The following is an 18,015-nucleotide window of genomic DNA, read 5'->3' as shown; positions in this document are numbered from 1 at the left end:
GAATGACTGTTGAAGACCCGGTGGTGGTGGAAGAGGTTGGCATGGTCTGGACACGGCTCCGGAGGATCTTGGGGAGGAAACTGGGTCCATGGATGCTGAGGACGCAGGAGAAGCTTGGGCTCCTTCAGAAGCAGACCCCACATGGTCTGCCTGGAGGAATTAGGGTAATTCCACAGGTGTGGACAGGGTTGGGTGTGGGCAGGGCGATTCTGGCTCTGATGAGGAACTTGGGACACCTGATCCTAGGGCGTTGGCTGTTTGGAGCTTGGATTCTGATGAGGAGTTTGGGACACCTGATCCTAAGGCGTTGGTTGTTTGGACACCCAAGGAAACCTATATAAATTAGGGGCTTTTGGCCATTGTTCTTTGCGTGTGGCAAGGTGGTGCTGGGCACCATTGGGTTTCTTGTATGTGACTCCGAAGACTGGCTTGGGACTTTGCAACCGATCTGCTGCTTGCCTCCGTCGTTTTGGCTCTTTGTGCTATCCCGCGACGTGGACTTTGCTGTGACGACTTCATCCTTTGGACCTTGGACCGGAACTCAACTTGGCATATCTCTTTACTCTTAAACTCGGCTTGGCATGATTCCCGTGTTTGTGGCTGACTTCCATTGCTGACCGCTGGCTTCACCTTCGACTCCGACACTGTTCTCCAATCCTGACTCCAGACCGGTTTGACTTCACTACGACGTTTTGTTCCCTTGACATCTGGCTTGGCTTTTGACTCGGCAGCGGCTTGTCGATATTGCCTCAGTATTTTCCAGCTCTGTTTGCCTGCACCGCTTTTGGCGAAGAACTTTAGCCCGGTTTGGGCTTTCTTTTTAGTTTTGGGCTTTTTACAGTACTATTGGGTTTTGGGGAGGTTTTGAGCCTTTGGGATTTCTTGCCCTTGTTTGTTTTGCCATTTTGACTCTGCCTTGCAATTTTGAGCTGTTTTTAAGCATTTTAGTTTTAATCCGGATTATATCTCCGGATAATCCGGATTATATTCCGGTTGTGTTTTTGAGGTTTATTTGCTCTGAACTGTTTAATCACACTGAAGTTAAAACGTTGTGAGCTCTCAGGACTTTGTGCTGAGCTTTTTTGAGTTATTTTTGAATCAACTACATTTATCTAACTGGCTGGCATCTGATCTTTGACATATACCAATGAATGAGCACTTAGTATAGGGAATATTAATAGTAACAGAAATGCAAAATATGTGGGTATCATGATGGAGTGACAAAAACAATCTCATTTATGGTTATAAAGAATAGTTAAGGGACAAAGGTGGAAGCCAAGATTAATGGGTAAAGATATGAACACCGGAGTTAATTCTTAGTCTGTTGTTTTGATATGGACTTATATCCAAATGGCCAAGATCTCCAGTGGCTTAAGGGGAGGAAACAAACATGAATTTGCTAGAAAATGGAAACTGGACTTTGGGTATGTAAAAAAGAAGAAAAAATAGATTTGAAATAGCCAAACAGGGGATTAATTAGTGTAATACTTCACTTCGGCAGAAAAAATGGAATGCAAAGATACAGAATGGGGGATACCTGGCTCGACAGCAGTACATGTGAAAAAGATCTTGGAGTCCTTGTGGACAACAAGTTGAACATGAGCCAGCAATGTGATGTGGCTGCTAAGAAAGCCAATGGGATTTTGGCCTGCATCAATAGGGGAATAGCGTCTAGATCCAGGGAAGTCATGCTCCCCCTCTATTCTGCCTTGGTCAGACCACACCTGGAATACTGTGTCCAATTCTGGGCACCGCAGTTGAAGGGAGATGTTGACAAGCTGGAAAGCGTCCAGAGGAGGGTGACTAAAATGATCAAAGGTCTGGAGAACAAGCCCTATGAGGAGCGGCTTAAAGAACTGGGCATGTTTAGCCTGCAGAAGAGAAGGCTAAGAGGAGACATGATAGCCATGTACAAATATGTGAGGGGAAGTCATAGGGAGGAGGGAGCAAGCTTGTTTTCTGCTGCCCTGCAGACTAGGACACAGAACAATGGCTTCAAACTAAAGGAAAGGAGATTCCACCTGAACATCAGGAAGAACTTCCTCACTGTGAGGGCTGTTCGGCAGTGGAACTCTCTCCCCCAGACTGTGGTGGAGGCTCCTTCTTTGGAGGCTTTTAAACAGAGGCTGGATGGCCATCTGTCGGGGGTGCTTTGAATGCGATTTCCTGCTTCTTGGCAGGGGGTTGGACTGGATAGCCCATGAGGTCTCTTCCAACTCTACGATTCTATGATTCTATGATTCTAATGATAAGGGCAGACTTTTGTTAAATCCTAGTTTCATTTGGTGTGATGTCAGAAGTCATGGGTGGTGGTTCATGAGTGGGAATGGGGAGGTGGCAAGACAGGGGAAATAAATCTTGTATTTTGAGTGTTGAATTTTGAACATTGTATGTTGTTGTTTTTTTTTCATATACTACAATAAAAAATTACAAAAAAAGTTTTTAGAACTAAGAAAAATATACCCAAAGCGATCACATGCATTTGGGGACATGAGAGGATTGAAAAAAAAAAGTTGAAAGCTCAGAGCTATACCAACATGCCTGAATCATAAAATACACATTTTTGCATAAAACAGTATGTTTTAAGGGCAGCTCAGACAGTATGTAAAGCCTGAGTTCCTATGAGAACTAATAGAGGAAAAACTCTGGTAATTTCTATTATTTATTTAAAGTAAGTTTTCCCTATTCTTATTTTTCTCCCGCTAGAATTCCATTTATTTATGCCAATTCTAACTGGTCTACTTCTTACTACATTTCTTCATGACATATATATTCTGATGAAAGCATGCATCTTCTCCTGTGTGTATAAGTAAAGTTTCACAATGCATTTTATTTTGCTAACAATGTATTATCACAGAATACATCTAAACATCAACTGTTTTCACCCTGCTTAACTTCTGTATATTCCTGGAAAATACCTTTTTATCCTCCAAACACAAAGGTGATTTTTAAAGGACTAGCTTCTTTTTTACTACAAAGAAAATTACCTGTCAGGCGAAAGATAAAACATGCTAGACTTGCTCAGGGGAGTCTCGTTGTTTTACATGCTAAAGAAAATCCTTCAGGATTAAGCTTTCCTCTTTTGAGTTCTTTTAATCCTGTTTAAATTAGTTAAATTGAAATCTCTCTGTGTATTCGCATTGCTAATATGTATTCACACAGGTAATTGACAAATAAAAGATGCATTGCTTAGCTGTACAATAGCCTATTTAATGGATTTGCTGACAAAAAGAAATGACATGTTTTGTATAGGAACTAGAGACCTGAAAGTGTTTTTAATGCCAACCATAGAGTTCTTTTTTCTCCCAAGGGTGGCAATATTCTAAAACAACATCTGCTCCAGATACTCATAACATTTTCCAATGAAAATAGAATATTGAATATAGCAGTAAACAAACATGTAGGTTCTGTATGGGCAGTCTTAAGATTTTCAAGATAGGAAACTTTTTAATCTATTACAGAAAAACCATGAAACATGTTTTGCTCTACATAAGCTTTGTCAGTGCCTTTTGAGCATTGCATTCCAAAATGAGATTTGTCAGACTTTGTGGACATGGTCCAGAGTGAGTAGTTTTTCCCCCACCACATCTCATGTTGGGGGAGAAAGCAATTTGCAGAGAAACAGATGGTTTTGAGGTTCCCAGACTGTCAGGATTCTATAACATTGGACAATGTAAGTTAAAGTGATATCGAATTGCATGAATTCTACAGTATAGATGCCCCCTCAGTCAGTAATCAGAATGAAGACTGCCTTAAGGAATCTGAAGAAGACAGGGCACCATCTCTCACTTGTGGGATTACTTTAGTTTAACAGCCTTTTAATTTCCATAACATAACACAACAATATGGAATCATGGGGGTGGAGGTTCATAGTTTTAAGAGGTCTTTAGCTTTTTCTCATCAAACTACAACTCCCAGGATTCCATAGCATTCAGCCAAGGAAGTTAAATTACCGTCAAACTGCAAAACCTCCATAGTGTGGATGTGCCCTAGGACTTGTAAAGGCAGCTGTGAAGAAACTAGTGACCTCATTGAACAGGCTTACATTCAGTGGCCTGTGCTGGATCTTCTATAGTTTTACAATGGAGCCCACTGGCTTCCATCCCATAATGTTGAAGTACTTCTGTTAGGGCTCTATTGTAAAACTATAGAAGATCCAGCATATGCCGCCACCAGGGCAAAACAGGAGTCTTCTTGTGTTGCCTTTGAAACAATGGGGGAAGCCAGGCAGACAACAATTTGCCGCATAGGATGGGGCAACAAGTGAGTCAGGTCATGTGGGGTAACACATTCCCCATTCCCCCCGCCAGACACCACTGAATTTGCCACGATGCATGGTGATTCTGACAGCCTGTTTGATGAGGCCACTAGACAAGTTCGTGAAATGTAAAGATGTGAAATTGAATCCCAAAATTTGGATTGTTCATGCCATGGTATTCTCAGCTTTTATGTGTAAGTTTGAAAGCTGGAGCATAAGGGAAAAAAATCAAATGACTTGAAATGTGGTGTGGGAGAAGAGCATTACATACTGTGAACTGCTGAAACAACAAATAAATGGATTCTAAAACAAACCAAGTCTGAGCTCACCATAGAAGTCAAGATGATCAATTTGAGATAGTTGTACATTGGCCATATCATGAGAAGGCATGGCTCACTAGAAAAGACAGTAGTGCTTGTTAAGGTAGAAGACAGTAGGAAAAGTTGTATACCCCATTGCATATGAATAGAAGTAGTCAAAGAAACAATGACTCTGATTCTGTAAGAATTGAACAGAGCTGTTGCTAACAGGCTGATTTGGACATCACCACAAGTCAAAGGTGACAGCAGTATACAACAACAAATGCAGGGGCAAGCATAATGCAAGTTGTTGGTTTCCTATGCACAAAATTTTTCCCCATTTCCTTCAAGATCCCTGCCTTAACACTCCGAAAAATCTTTGCCCACAAACTGTAAATTGCATCCCCTCAAACACACACAAAAAGTCCCCAATGATTTTCTATTTAAACACAATTTCAACCTTACCTACACTATTAAAATGCCAGATGGATGCAGATAGAGTACACTAGAGCTATCTGGTAGAGAAAGTTCAGTCCTTCATAAGGACATATCCCAGTATTCTGAAGCCACGACAGCTAGAGTAGTATTAAACTGCTGTAACTGTATAGTTTGCAGACACCAAATGAGAACAGGGAAAGTATAATAAGGGCATACTAAGGATGCTTCAATAGCTAGGTTCCTAAATCCTTATGTTCCTCCAATACAAGGGAAACAACACCTGCACAATATCTGGAATATTTTGCTTTGTTACATGCTATTTTTTCTTTAAAAAAATACAGAAAATGCTTTTCATGCAGGTTTTTCAGCAAGCTTAAAATCAACCATACACTAACTTTAAAGCTGACTAGACATTCCACTATCCAGTAGATGGGGGTATATAATAGACTACTCACTAGTAGTACACTAGAGAGCCATCTCTTTTTCATTCTTTGGTTCTATAGTTATATTAGAAATATATAAGAGCTTCATTCATCACTGACTAGAGAGACATTTCTGTGAGTCAAGATAGGGGGTCTAAATCAGGAAAAAGAAAATTAAAAAAGATACAGGAAGTCCAGCTTGGATAATCCACAGATAGTGGGGATTATCTTCTATTGTGCTTGTTCATTTAAATTTGTGATTAGGCACTTTTTCATTTTTGTTATCTAACTTAACACTGATGTTACCACAATTTCCCTCCTGTTCATTATTACTGAACTCAAAGTGGCTTCTTCACAAATTACATTCTGACCTAATAGGTTTCAAAGCCTCTGATTTTAGTAAGGTATATGTGAATTGTTGTTTTTATTCATGAAACTGAATATGAATGAAGAGCAAGCGAGGGCAGTGTTTGGCAATAAACCTCAAGGATGCTTGTAAAAAAGAGCTCCTTCATTTGTTAATTGTTTATGTGAAGGGAAAGAAGTTTGATGATCTGAATATATATCTGCAGTTGAATACACTGAGATAAATGCTCTTTATGCACACATATAGCCACATGCAACAACTTTCAGGTGAGAAGCATCATAGACCCAGCACCTATGGACAACTCCTGTTGATGCCATAAGCTAGGGGCCCTTGATACCAAGGGGAAGAACCCTAGTGAGATTACTATGCTTATTTATATACCTATACAGCCTTTCCTCTTATGACTTAAAAGATTGTCCAGTTCTGTAATCTAGCTTCACAATACCCTATTACCATGATGGCGAACCTATGACAAGCGTGTCAGCACTGACACGCCTAGCCATTTTTGCTGACACACGGCCTGAAAGTAAGACCTAGCAAAGTTAATAAGAATGGGACCTTCCAGGCTGCAAACAGAGTTCCATTGGGAAGCATGGCTGCAGGAGAGAAGTGGCGCCCAGGTGCAGGGGAGGGAAGGAAGGAAGGTGCCTGCTTTCTGCGCCTCCACAGCTGGCCCTGCCCTGCCCTGCCTCCCGCTTGCTCCTGGCCACCAACGTGTATATGCAGCTCAAAGAACCAAGGCACCTCCTTCCCTTGCTGCCATTTCTTCCCTCTGAGACACGGCTCTGCCCTAGCCATGCCCCCTTCGCCCCAGAGGTTTCTGATTGGCTCCTACTGCCAGGGCAAGGGAGGGTGGGAGAGAAGGAGGAGGGCTTGAACGTGTTCACACTCGCCCCTGCCCCTTCTGCTTCTTAAAAGCACAGGACACATTGGGATTCTCCTTCTCTTATTCTTATTCTTGTGCCATGAAACATATTATTTCATGCTATTATTCTATTACTGTAGTATTATCATATTCTCTTACTAGCTGTGCCCTGCCCCGCGTTGCTGTGGCTTATGGGAATTCTTTGTTGGCCAAGTGGAATAGCAGTGAATAGCCTTGCAGCCTCAAAGCAGCCAGGCTTTGAAGCTGCAAGGTTGTTCTGTGCTATTCCAGTTAGCCAACAAAGGATTCCCCTTAGCAGAAGGCAGCCAGGTTGTGATGCTGCAAGGCTATTCAGTACTATTCAAGCTGGCCAGTTAAGGATTCCCCTAGGTAAGGAAACAGCCAGGCTTTGAAGCTGGAAGGCTATTCAATGCTATTTAAGAGAGCAACAAAAGATTAGTAGCTTGGCACCAGGGCTCCCTGGCAGAGAAGGCACACCTATGAATCCCAAGACTGAATGATATTGCTGCATGGCAGTTGAAGTGGTATCAAAATGCAGTAATCCTGCAATATTGATACAGTCTTAGCCTACGAATAATACAGCATGTTTCTGGGCAGTTACATTGCTGTCACTAGGCCACACCCTTCAAGAAGTCACTAAGCAGGTAAGTTCAATCGTTTTCGGTTTATTAAATACAGTTATATATTGCAGTTCTACATTTTTGTTATTGCGAAATTATGGTTTTTTTTCTCGATGTGACACACCATCAAAGTCATGTTAGGTTTTTTGGCAAATTTTGACACACCAAGCGCAAAAGGTTGCCCATCATTGCCCTGTTAGGTATGGCAAGCTAGGAGGGTGACTGACCTAACTTGCCTAGTGGCTCACGAGGGATTTGAATCTGGAACTCCCAAGTTTAGCTACAGTCCTCAAAAAACCATGTCACAGATATTTGTTCTCTTCTACTGTGATGTGAAATTACATTCACTACAAAAATTATATTTGCATATGTATTGTGTCTAACTATTTCCAATGACTTTTTGTCTATTTGTTAATATAAAATAAACACTGATAAATATGCAGGGTTAGATTATCTATCTCTCTATATATAAAAGGATAAAGTTGTTTGCACAGTGACTATTAACAACAAAACTAAACGTCCCAGAAATACGAAACTTGGCAACACAATGCAAAAGACTTGCCTCCTGGTTGTAACAACACAACCTCACCACAAAACCATAATCCAGACCCACAAAACTCACAACAACGCATCATGACTATAACAACACAACTAAATGCCCCAGAAATACGAAAATTGGCACACAACTAAATGCCCCAGAAATACAAAACTTGATAACACAACGCAAAAGCCTTGCCTCTCGGTTGTAAAAACACAACCGCACCACAAAACCACAATCCGGACCCACAAAACTCACAACAACGCATTGTGACTATAACAACACAACTAAACTGGATGGCCATCTGTCTGAGAGGTTTGGGTGGGGTCTTCCTCCATGACAAAAAGAAAGAAAGGGCTTGGACTGGATGCAAACTACAAATCCCAGCACCCCATGGCATGGAGTCCATGCATTTCAATTAGAGGCCTCTTCCTTCTCCCTTTCTCTGCCATCCAACCCACTGACCCAGTTCCATGGCTCCGCAGGCAGGAAAGGCTGGGACGGATAGAACGAAGGAAGGAGGGAGGGAAGGGAAGCGAAGGAACGCCGACACGCGCCCTCCCTCTCTGCCTGGAAGGCCAAGAGCAAAAGGGAGAGAAAGACCATCGATCCAGTTATATTTACCCTCCTTTTTGACCAGTGTGTTCTTATCAGCGAGCTCAGGATCAGAGCAGAGAAAGGTAATAAAGGAATAAAGGAAACAAGGAGAGCACTCACTCTATCTATCCATCCACTCATTTATCTATCCACTCACCCACTAATAATAAACACCTACACATGCAAGAATCAGCCATGCACTGAGGCTACAAGGTCATTCAGTGCTCATCTACCTCCCCAATCCCTACATTCACACTTGGTCTCAAAAAAAAAAAACAATTACAATAATGACAATGACAACAACAACAAGAATCAACACCATCACAGGCAAGAAGCAGCCAGGCACTGAAGCTGAGAGGCCAGTCAGTGCTACACTGGGACTCCAAAAAAACAATACAGTAGCATCTAACTTAACCAACCTTCATCACCACTACAACAACAATAATAATAAACACCTACACAGGCAAAAAAAAAAAAGACTATTCTACCACAATAAAAATATGAAGCACACTCAGCAGAAGCAGACATCACGATTAACAACAAACCAAAGACAACAGGAATCTCAAGCAATTATCAATCAACACAAAAATTGAAGAAGGTAACAGACTTCAAATACTACTACTAATGTGAATATAAAAAAGGGTGGAGGTCACAGCATAAATACAACCTAATGTAGACTGGCCAACACCACCGTACTAAGCCACAGCAACACGTGGCCGGGCACAGCTAGTAGTTTATAATCTTTAAATGTGTTAGAATAATTGTCACGATTTATATATATATTTCCTTTAATATTATTAGATATTCTATATTGTGGCTCTCCAGTCTACATTCATGTTGAAGTATATGTCTTTCAAATTATCAGTTTCATATAGACTAGTGATTTTCAAATTTCCTTTGGGTGTTTTGGACTTCAGCTTTCAGAAGCCACGGTTGCTTTGGCCAATGATCAGGGATGATTCCGGGAGCTAATATCCCAAACACCTGGAAGACAGGGGTCTGAGAAATGCTAATTAGATTTACATGCATTTTGCTACTTTTTGCTGATAAAGAAGAAACACTGATAGATCTAACTTGGATAAGGCCCTGGGGCTCCTTGACCTTTGCATTATGGCTTGGAGCAAATTCACAGATCAGTTCAATAAATTAAAGCTTCCAACAGTTGGGATACTGTTTCATGTCTGACATGTTCTCATTAGCTGAAGCTGCACCCAAGGCTTGAATTATATGCAGTGTGATATAGGAGGGGGCTCCCAGGCCAGTATGGCAGTGTTCTGGCTTTTAACTGGGACTTCAGAGGTGCTATCCAGGGTGCTAAATCTATTTTGGAGGTATGATTCTGAAAAATTCCTTCAAGATTCAGACCAACATCCAGAAGAAATGCACTACTGTCAGTAACACAGATGCTTCCCAGTTGTCATTGGTGGGATGGTTAAAAGTTTTATAACATTTATAAGCAGATGCTAGCTAGATAAGCTGTTTAAGAAATGTAATTCTAAACCAGCGGGGCTGGAATACCTTTTTCTCCTTCTGGACAAGTAATAAGACATTTCTATTTTCTTTTTACAATGGGCTGATTATAATTCATTTCATAAAAAGACACTGGTATATGGCAGGAGATACATTGTAAATAGGTTGCAACACTGTTGGCGTTTGTGTGATTTAGGACATTACCAGGAGGCTCAGGTGTTCAACATGTTGGAAAAGCACATTTAGAAAAAAAAGAAATGGAAACAGCCCAAAACATTAAACAATCTCACTGAGCTGGTACCTACAACTTCCTGGTTTCAGAGCAATTTACAATTCTTGTACAAAGTAACAGGTTTATGCCTAAATCCTATAGGCAGCATAAGTCCCAGTCCATAAAAACCCAAAAGAACGTTAAGAGAAACTACTATTTTAAGTATATTTAGGATTGCTACCAACATTTGCTAGATAGTGGCATGTATTTTAATTTAACAAATGAAATCATCATCACCAATATACATAATTAACAACAGCATCAGGCTTCAGGCAGGGAAAATCCCTTGCTTGACAAGTTGAATAGGTATGTGCAAAGATGAATCTCTCGCCTAGAGTAAAACCAGTTATGTTTAAATCATCTGAAGAGCTGGTCCAAAGGTTTTTTGCAGTGTAATTGAAATGATTTGCCACATGACTGGGTAGGATATTGAAGGATGTTCAACATATACCCCATGCAACATGAAACTGGAACACTGACAAGACAGACTGCTTGGTAGTCAGCCAGCTATTCAAAGCCTAAGTTTCATCCATTGAAATAGTTGATGTTAAATGACAATCCTTCCCAGTACAGTTCAACATTTTGGCAGCATATTACTTATTTGTTATTTTTTATTTATGAACAATAAATACAGACAGAATAATATTCTCTTAGTGAACATTATAAACTACATATCATAAAATCGGAACAAACAAAAATATAATCATAAAAATTGTTGAAGGCATTGTGCATAGGAGATAGAAATGTTTTTCTCTGTTTCTGCAAAATAATGGCTCTGCTGGATTTTTCATTAACAAGAGAGTAGAAATCAGAGATAATGATGATATGATACAGAAAATCTTTTTCTGTCACTCCAACCAATGGAAAATACATCCTTCTATCCATATACAGTAGAGCCCCGGTTAACAGAGCTCCAGTTAACCGAGGCTCTGTATTATCCAAGGTACCACCGGGGGCTCCCCTCTCTCTCCCTCTCCTTCTCTCGAGTTGGAGAGAAGGGGAGGGAGAGGGAGGAGGAAGTGCCCTGCGATAGCTGCTGCCTAGCAGCGATAACGAGGCGCTTCCCAAGGGGCAAGAGCTTGTGAGGAATGTCCCTCGCAAGACCTCAGCCCAGGCAAGCGTCTCACCATCACTGCTCCCTAGACAGCCGCGATGGCAAGGGGCTTCCCAAGGGGCGAGGGCTTGTGAGGAACGTCCCTCACGAGACCTCGACCCAGGCAAGCGCCTCGCCATTGCTGCTGCCTAGATAGCCACGATGGCAAGGGGCTTCCCAAGGGGTGAGGGCTCATGAGGGATTTTCCTCAGTGACACCTCACCCTATCCAAGCCATTCAGTTATCTGCGATGGGGCCCGCCCCTTTATCTAGGATAACCGGAACTCTACTGTACTTTCATTCCAACATCAAATGGAATTACCAGGATAGAACTGGTAAATTTCCATATTTTACTGTAATTTCTTCTCTTTTGTCTTTTGCTAACAAACAAAAAAGAAATGCTCCAATCTCCTTTTTACATTAAACGTGAGGCCACAACCGATACTGCTGCCTTCTCCCTCCTCCAACAAATTTCAAAGAGGAAGATGAGAGTGCATGGCTGACTTAAATATACCACACAGGACACACCCACTCACCTCATAGTTACAGTAAAATGCTTTTTGGCCATTCCTGGATGCCAGCAAATTGATTTACCCCACCTTCACTGCTTTATGGTGGAGTAAATGTGCTTTTCTTTCTTTATTCTTATTTTTACCCCATCTGATAACTCACTGTCTGGTTTCTGGGGAAATCTGACACAAAAGGATAAGATCAGAAGGGGTCTACAGATCCTCATACAACCCTTTCTCAGAGACTGAACAATCAAGAGTAAATACAGCCCATATTATATGACTGATATGCCCTTACTTGGATGGAATAGGAGAATACTGAAAAGAGATCTATTTCCTTTTTACAACAATCACAAGAGAAACTGAAGCAGAGGTAATGGAAACACCATGCATATTGTTAAACACCAGACATCAAGCAATTAGTCACCTGGCTGTCAAGGTCAGACAGCTATGAATCTTACAGCAACAGATGAGAGTCCTCATTGTGGACAAATGATAGACAACCCCTTTTTTCTTGAATTCACCTGCCCATGTAAGAAAGATGTATAACTGCATTTCCACTCTCCTGAATTTGTTCTTCCTGGCTGCTTGTTTCTTGTGAATGACTTTGAAATAAAATAGACTACACACTTACAACTCTCAAATTTCAGTGCTATGCAATTATTGGAGTTGTAATTTGGTGAGACACTGGTACTTTTTGGAGACCACAACTCTACAGCTCTACAACTACAACAAACTATAACTCTCGTAGCATTGAGAAATGATGAACAAACCCAAAGGTGCTCACCAATGGTTCCGCTTCCTTCTGGAAAGAAGTGATGAGTGGAGTGCTGCAGGGTTCTGTCCTGGCCCTGGTTCTGTTCAACATCTTTATTAATGACAAAGATGAAGGGCTAGAAGGCATGCTTATCAAATTTGCAGACAACACCAAATTGGGAGGGATAGCCAATACTCCAGAAGACAGGAGAAGAATTCAAAATGATCTGAACAGATTAGAGAGATGGGCCAAAAGTAACAAAATGAAGTTCAACAGGGACAAATGCAAGATACTCCACTTAGGCAGAAAAAATGAAATGCAAAGGTACAGAATGGGGGACGCCTGGCTTGATAGCAGTACGTGTGAAAAAGATCTTGGAGTCCTCATGGACAACAAGTTAAACATGAGCCAACAATGTCATGCAGCAGCTAAAAAAGACAATGGGCTTTTGGCCTGCATAAATAGCAGTATAGTGTTTAGATCCAAAGAAGTCATGCTACCCCTCTATTCAGCCTTGGTCAGACCATACTTGGGATACTGTGTCCAATTCTGGGCACCAAAATTTAAGGGAGATGTTAACAAGCTGGAATGTGTTCAGAGCAGGGTGACTAAAAGGGTCTGGAGAACAAGCCCTATGAGGAGCACCTTAAAGAGCTGGGCATGTTTAGCCTGCAGAAGAGAAGGCTGAGAGGAGACATGATAGCCATGTACAAATATGTGAGAAGAAGTCATAGGGAAGAGGCAGCAGGCTAGTTTTCTGCTGCCCTGGAGACTAGGATGTGGAACAATGGCTTCAAACTACAAGAAATGAGATTCCACCTGAACATTAGGAAGAACTTCCTAACTGTGAGAGCTGTTCAGCAGTGGAACTCTCTGCCCCGGAGTGTGGTGGAGGCTCCTTTCTTGGAGGCTTTTAAGCAGAGGCTGGATGGCCATCTGTCAAGGGTGCTTTGAATGTAATTTTCCTGATTCTTGGTAGGGGCTTGGACTGGATGGCCCATGAGGTCTCTTCCAACTCTATGATTCTATGATTCTATGGCAGTTAATTATATAAGAGACATGCAAGTGAAGAAACAGTCAAAAGACCCCACAGTTAAGCTTCTATCATGTCTTTTATTTCAGTAGGAAAGCTATGACAAAATCAATACATGAAGCAAAAGAGATCAGACAATACCGCAGATTTAGAAGTTAGTAAATGTTCTTTTCAAAATAAATCTTATATTTAGTAGCTGAGGCAAGGCAACTCTATGCTTGGTTTCTTTTCTTAATTATATTTATGCTATTGAAGCACTTTATGAGCTCATACATTCCAAGAGGATAAATATGCAATTCTTTAATATTATTTTGAAATAATAAAATATTATCATTAAATCCCACCAAACTAGATTAAATTATCAACATACTCCCTTTCCCATTATTCTGTTTCAGCTGTTGGGGTTTTTTTTCTTTTCTTTTCTTTTTTTTCTTTTTTCTTTTGCTCAGTTCTGGTTTTACTCTGTAACTGAGGAAGCTTATTATCTTTAGATATATAGTTTATGTGCACTACCATAAAATGACAACAAATAAATATAATGTAGAATATAATATAATGTGTCATGGTAAAGTTGGTTTACTTGAGGCCACCATGGAGAAAACAAAACTCATATACTTTCCCATAACAGAATGTGCTAAATAAATATAAGGTGAGGGAGAGAGGTGGCAAGCAGAAAGGGACAATTCAATCCAATTCCAATTTGTGTTCATATCCCTAGGTTATATCCATATCTGAGATTACAGAGATTTTTCCAAGAGGAATGATGCATTTTTCTATAGTATTGCAGGGCTTCAAACAATAGAAGCAAATATGGTTCTTGAGGGGTGCTTTTTTTACTTGGGTGCTTTGTTACCACCTCTTTTTCACTGTATTTGTGCATACTTTTTGGTCTATTGCATTTCCTATAGAATGCAAAGTAGAACAAATGGACCACAATATTGCTGCTTTATTTCCCTTGTAGGCTACTTTTATCATCTCTGCCTGATGAAGACGAATGTGGCCCCTTATACACTTTGGCCCCTTCTATACTGCCATATAATTCAGATTATCAAAGCAGATAATCCAGGTTATCTGATTTGAACTGGATTGTATTAATCTACACTGCCATATAATACAGTTCAAAGCAGATAATCTGGATTTTATATGGTGGTGTAGATGACACCTTTGCAAAGCAATCTGATGAATGTATTTCATCTTTCTGTTGGCCAGATAAAGATTTTCCAGGATGTTTGTATTTCATAATACTATTGTAGGCAATTTCTTCATTAACCTTTGTTTTTTTTAAAAAAAAAAATAACATGGACATTCTCATGTAGAAGTGAATTATGGCATGCATTTCCACTTGAAAATCATATTTTAAAACCTATTTTGACCCTTTCTCCCTTTCTTTGTTTTGGAATAAAGGACTGTCAGACACTTAGGAAAAGTGCCGGGAGGTGGAGGGAGGGAGAGAGAGCTCACGGGAGTTGGCGTCAGAGCTCGAAGAAGGCAGTATGCTTCCCTTGTTCTCGGTGGTGGCCTCCCTTACCCTCCTCCTTTGCTGCCCGCCTGCCCTTCCTCGTTCGCTGGTCCACTCACCAGGCCGGTCCCAGCAGCAAGGGCAGGACCAGGACCCAGCCCAGTGAGTGAGTGAGTAAGTGAGTGAGCAAGTGAGGGCAGGTGGGCGTCAGATAATATGGTGTGTCGGAAAAGCGGAAGTCGGATAAATAGGACTCTACTGTACTGCTACTTATGACTCACTAAGGCCCCTTCAACACTGCCATATATTCCAGGTAATCAAAGCAGATAATTCAGATTATCTGCTTTGAACTGGATTATATAGTCTATTCTGCCATATAATCTAGTTCAAAGCAGATAATTTGGATTTTAGATGGCAGTGAAGAGGGGGCCTAAGTGCACATCTACACTCTAGAATATATTTTGACACCATTTTACAATAAAAATAGTGTTTATTTCACATTTTATTATACTTAAAATAACAGAGTTGCAAGGAGAGGGGTAGGTAGGGGGAAAATAGATTTAGAAGAGAGAAGAAAGAGAAGAGAAAGCAAGGGTGAAAGGGAGAAGAGAAAAAAGGGGGGAACGAGGGGGAAATAGGGGTATAGGGTATGAGTCAGGGGAGAGGAAAATGCTACTTCCAAGTCAACATCAATGGCCCAATTGCTGTTTTGTATTCTGTCTTTTCTTCTTAATCCGTTTATCACAACTTTAGTTCTTCACCATTCATCTATAGTGTTTCTTCTGCTTCATTTACACTCCTATTTTGATTTGTTTTACATATTTTTCTAGTTTACTCCAGTCTGTTTCTTTTCTTGGTCTTCTCTGATGTTTTGCTACGAGGTAAGTCAGTCTATCCATATTTTTTATCTCGATTATTTTACTTATCCATTCTTCTAGTGACAGTATTTTATCTTGTTTCCAGTATCTTGCATACGTAATTCTAGCTGCTGTTGTAAGGAATGTTAAGATTTTTTCTTCATTAGTGCCAGGGGGTATTTTAGAAATTAGAATTTTAGGAACAAGAATCCCAAAATTACCAGAAACATATCTACTAGGAATTTCTAAAATACCCCCTGGCTCCAAAGATTTTAAATCAATCTATCCTGTGCCAAGATATGCTTATTTGCAGACGATACGCTATTAACCCTTGAAAATCCAATAGAACAATTAAAAAATAGAAACACACTTAACAGAGTTTGAGTAAGTCACAGGTCTTCAAGTTAATTGGAGCAAATCAGAAATTTTATTATTTAATTATACTAAATAAGAGGAAGAGAGAATAAGAGAAGGGGGTTTGTGTAGAATAAAAATAAAGAAGTCAATAAAATACTTAGGAATCAATATATTTAAAGAAATTGGCAATTTAGAAAGAGATAATATAATCAGATTAAGAAAAATGTTAAGGATACTCTGGCTAAATTTACCGAGCTTAAACTGTCTTGGTTCGGCACAATTGCATTAGTAAAAATTAAAATATTACCCAAAATATTTTTTTTGTTTAGAGTACTACCTATTAAAATTTCAACTGAAATTACAAATTGGCAGGATATGATCAATATGTTTTGTAATGGGAATAAAAAGGCTAGAATAAATAAAGAAAAATGGTATAAAATACAAAAGAAGGGAGGTCTGGGAATACCAAACTTAAAACTATACTATATGGCAAATCAATTAAGGTATATTATTGAAGGGATTATAGTTACAAGATGATTTAGAATGGTTAGAAGAAGAGAGTAAAGATATAGATATGAAATTAGAGAATATTTTCTTCATAGGGAAAACCAGGAATTTGGAGAAGAAATTGTATAATAAAATAAGGAACCCCTTTTTAAAAAATATATTAGAAATCTGGACCAAGTATGAAGAAAAACTAATTCCACCGATCTCCCCATTAACACCGGTGTTAATTACAAAAAAATTCCCAGTGAATCTCAAAAGGGAGTTAGAAAGAGAATTTAAAGAAAAAGGAATGATGACATTAAAGGATTGGGAATCAAAAATGAAAAATCTAGGGGAGATAAGGAATCAGCAATCAGGAGGGAGTATTGGTGGTATAAAGTTCTACAATTGGAAAGATGGGCAAGGAAAAACATGTTTATAAGAATAAAAGAGAATTATTATAAAGTGGTTTGGAGATGGTACCTCACACCAATTAGATTAAATCAAATTGATAAGAAATACTCTAAGCAGTGCTGGAGGGGCTGTCAGGAAATCGGTACATATATACATGTGGTGGTCCTGTAAATATGTTCACAAATTTTGGGAGAACGTTTTTAAAGAAATAAAGGGAATGACCAAAACAGAAATAATAAGAATGCCTGAAATAGCACTGTTGTCATTTATGGATAATATTCAAATATCAAAAGAGTTAAAGGAACTAATCGCCAACTTGGTAACAGCAGCAAGATTGTTAATAGCCAAAAAATGGAAAGGTAGTGAGGAGTGCCAATTGGAAGAATGGTATAAGGAGATTTGGGATATTGTGATAAATGATAAATTGACATGTAATATTAAGATTAAAAGAGGGTTATTAAAAAGGTTGATTTTTGGAAGATATGGGGAAAATTTATAGAGTTTGTGTATGTAGAAGGTAAGGGGAACAAACCTGTAGAAGAAACAATGGAATTTTGGAAATAAATATTGTAATTGGCTGGTCTGGGGTGAAGGGATAGCACTAGGTGAAGGGTAACAAAAGGTAAATAATATGAGTATGTAATATAGTTGGAGAGTGAAAATACTATAGGAGCTATGATATACATAACTCTATATTGCAAATTTGTTAAAGAATGTATAAGAAGTTTTCAGTACCTAATATGTAAAATGCACAATTTTTCAATAATTTAAATTTAAAAAAACTGAAAAAAGAAGCTTCATTTATTTCACCATTTAGATTCTGCCAAGAACATTTTGAATTTTGACTCTATATGCCAATGTGGTAGCAATCTGCCAGTTTCATA

This window comes from Anolis carolinensis, chromosome 5 (assembly GCF_035594765.1).
Source record: "Anolis carolinensis isolate JA03-04 chromosome 5, rAnoCar3.1.pri, whole genome shotgun sequence".
NCBI lineage: Eukaryota > Metazoa > Chordata > Lepidosauria > Squamata > Dactyloidae > Anolis > Anolis carolinensis.
The sequence above is the reverse complement of the archived record's forward strand: the minus strand, read 5'-3'. Positions refer to the sequence as shown.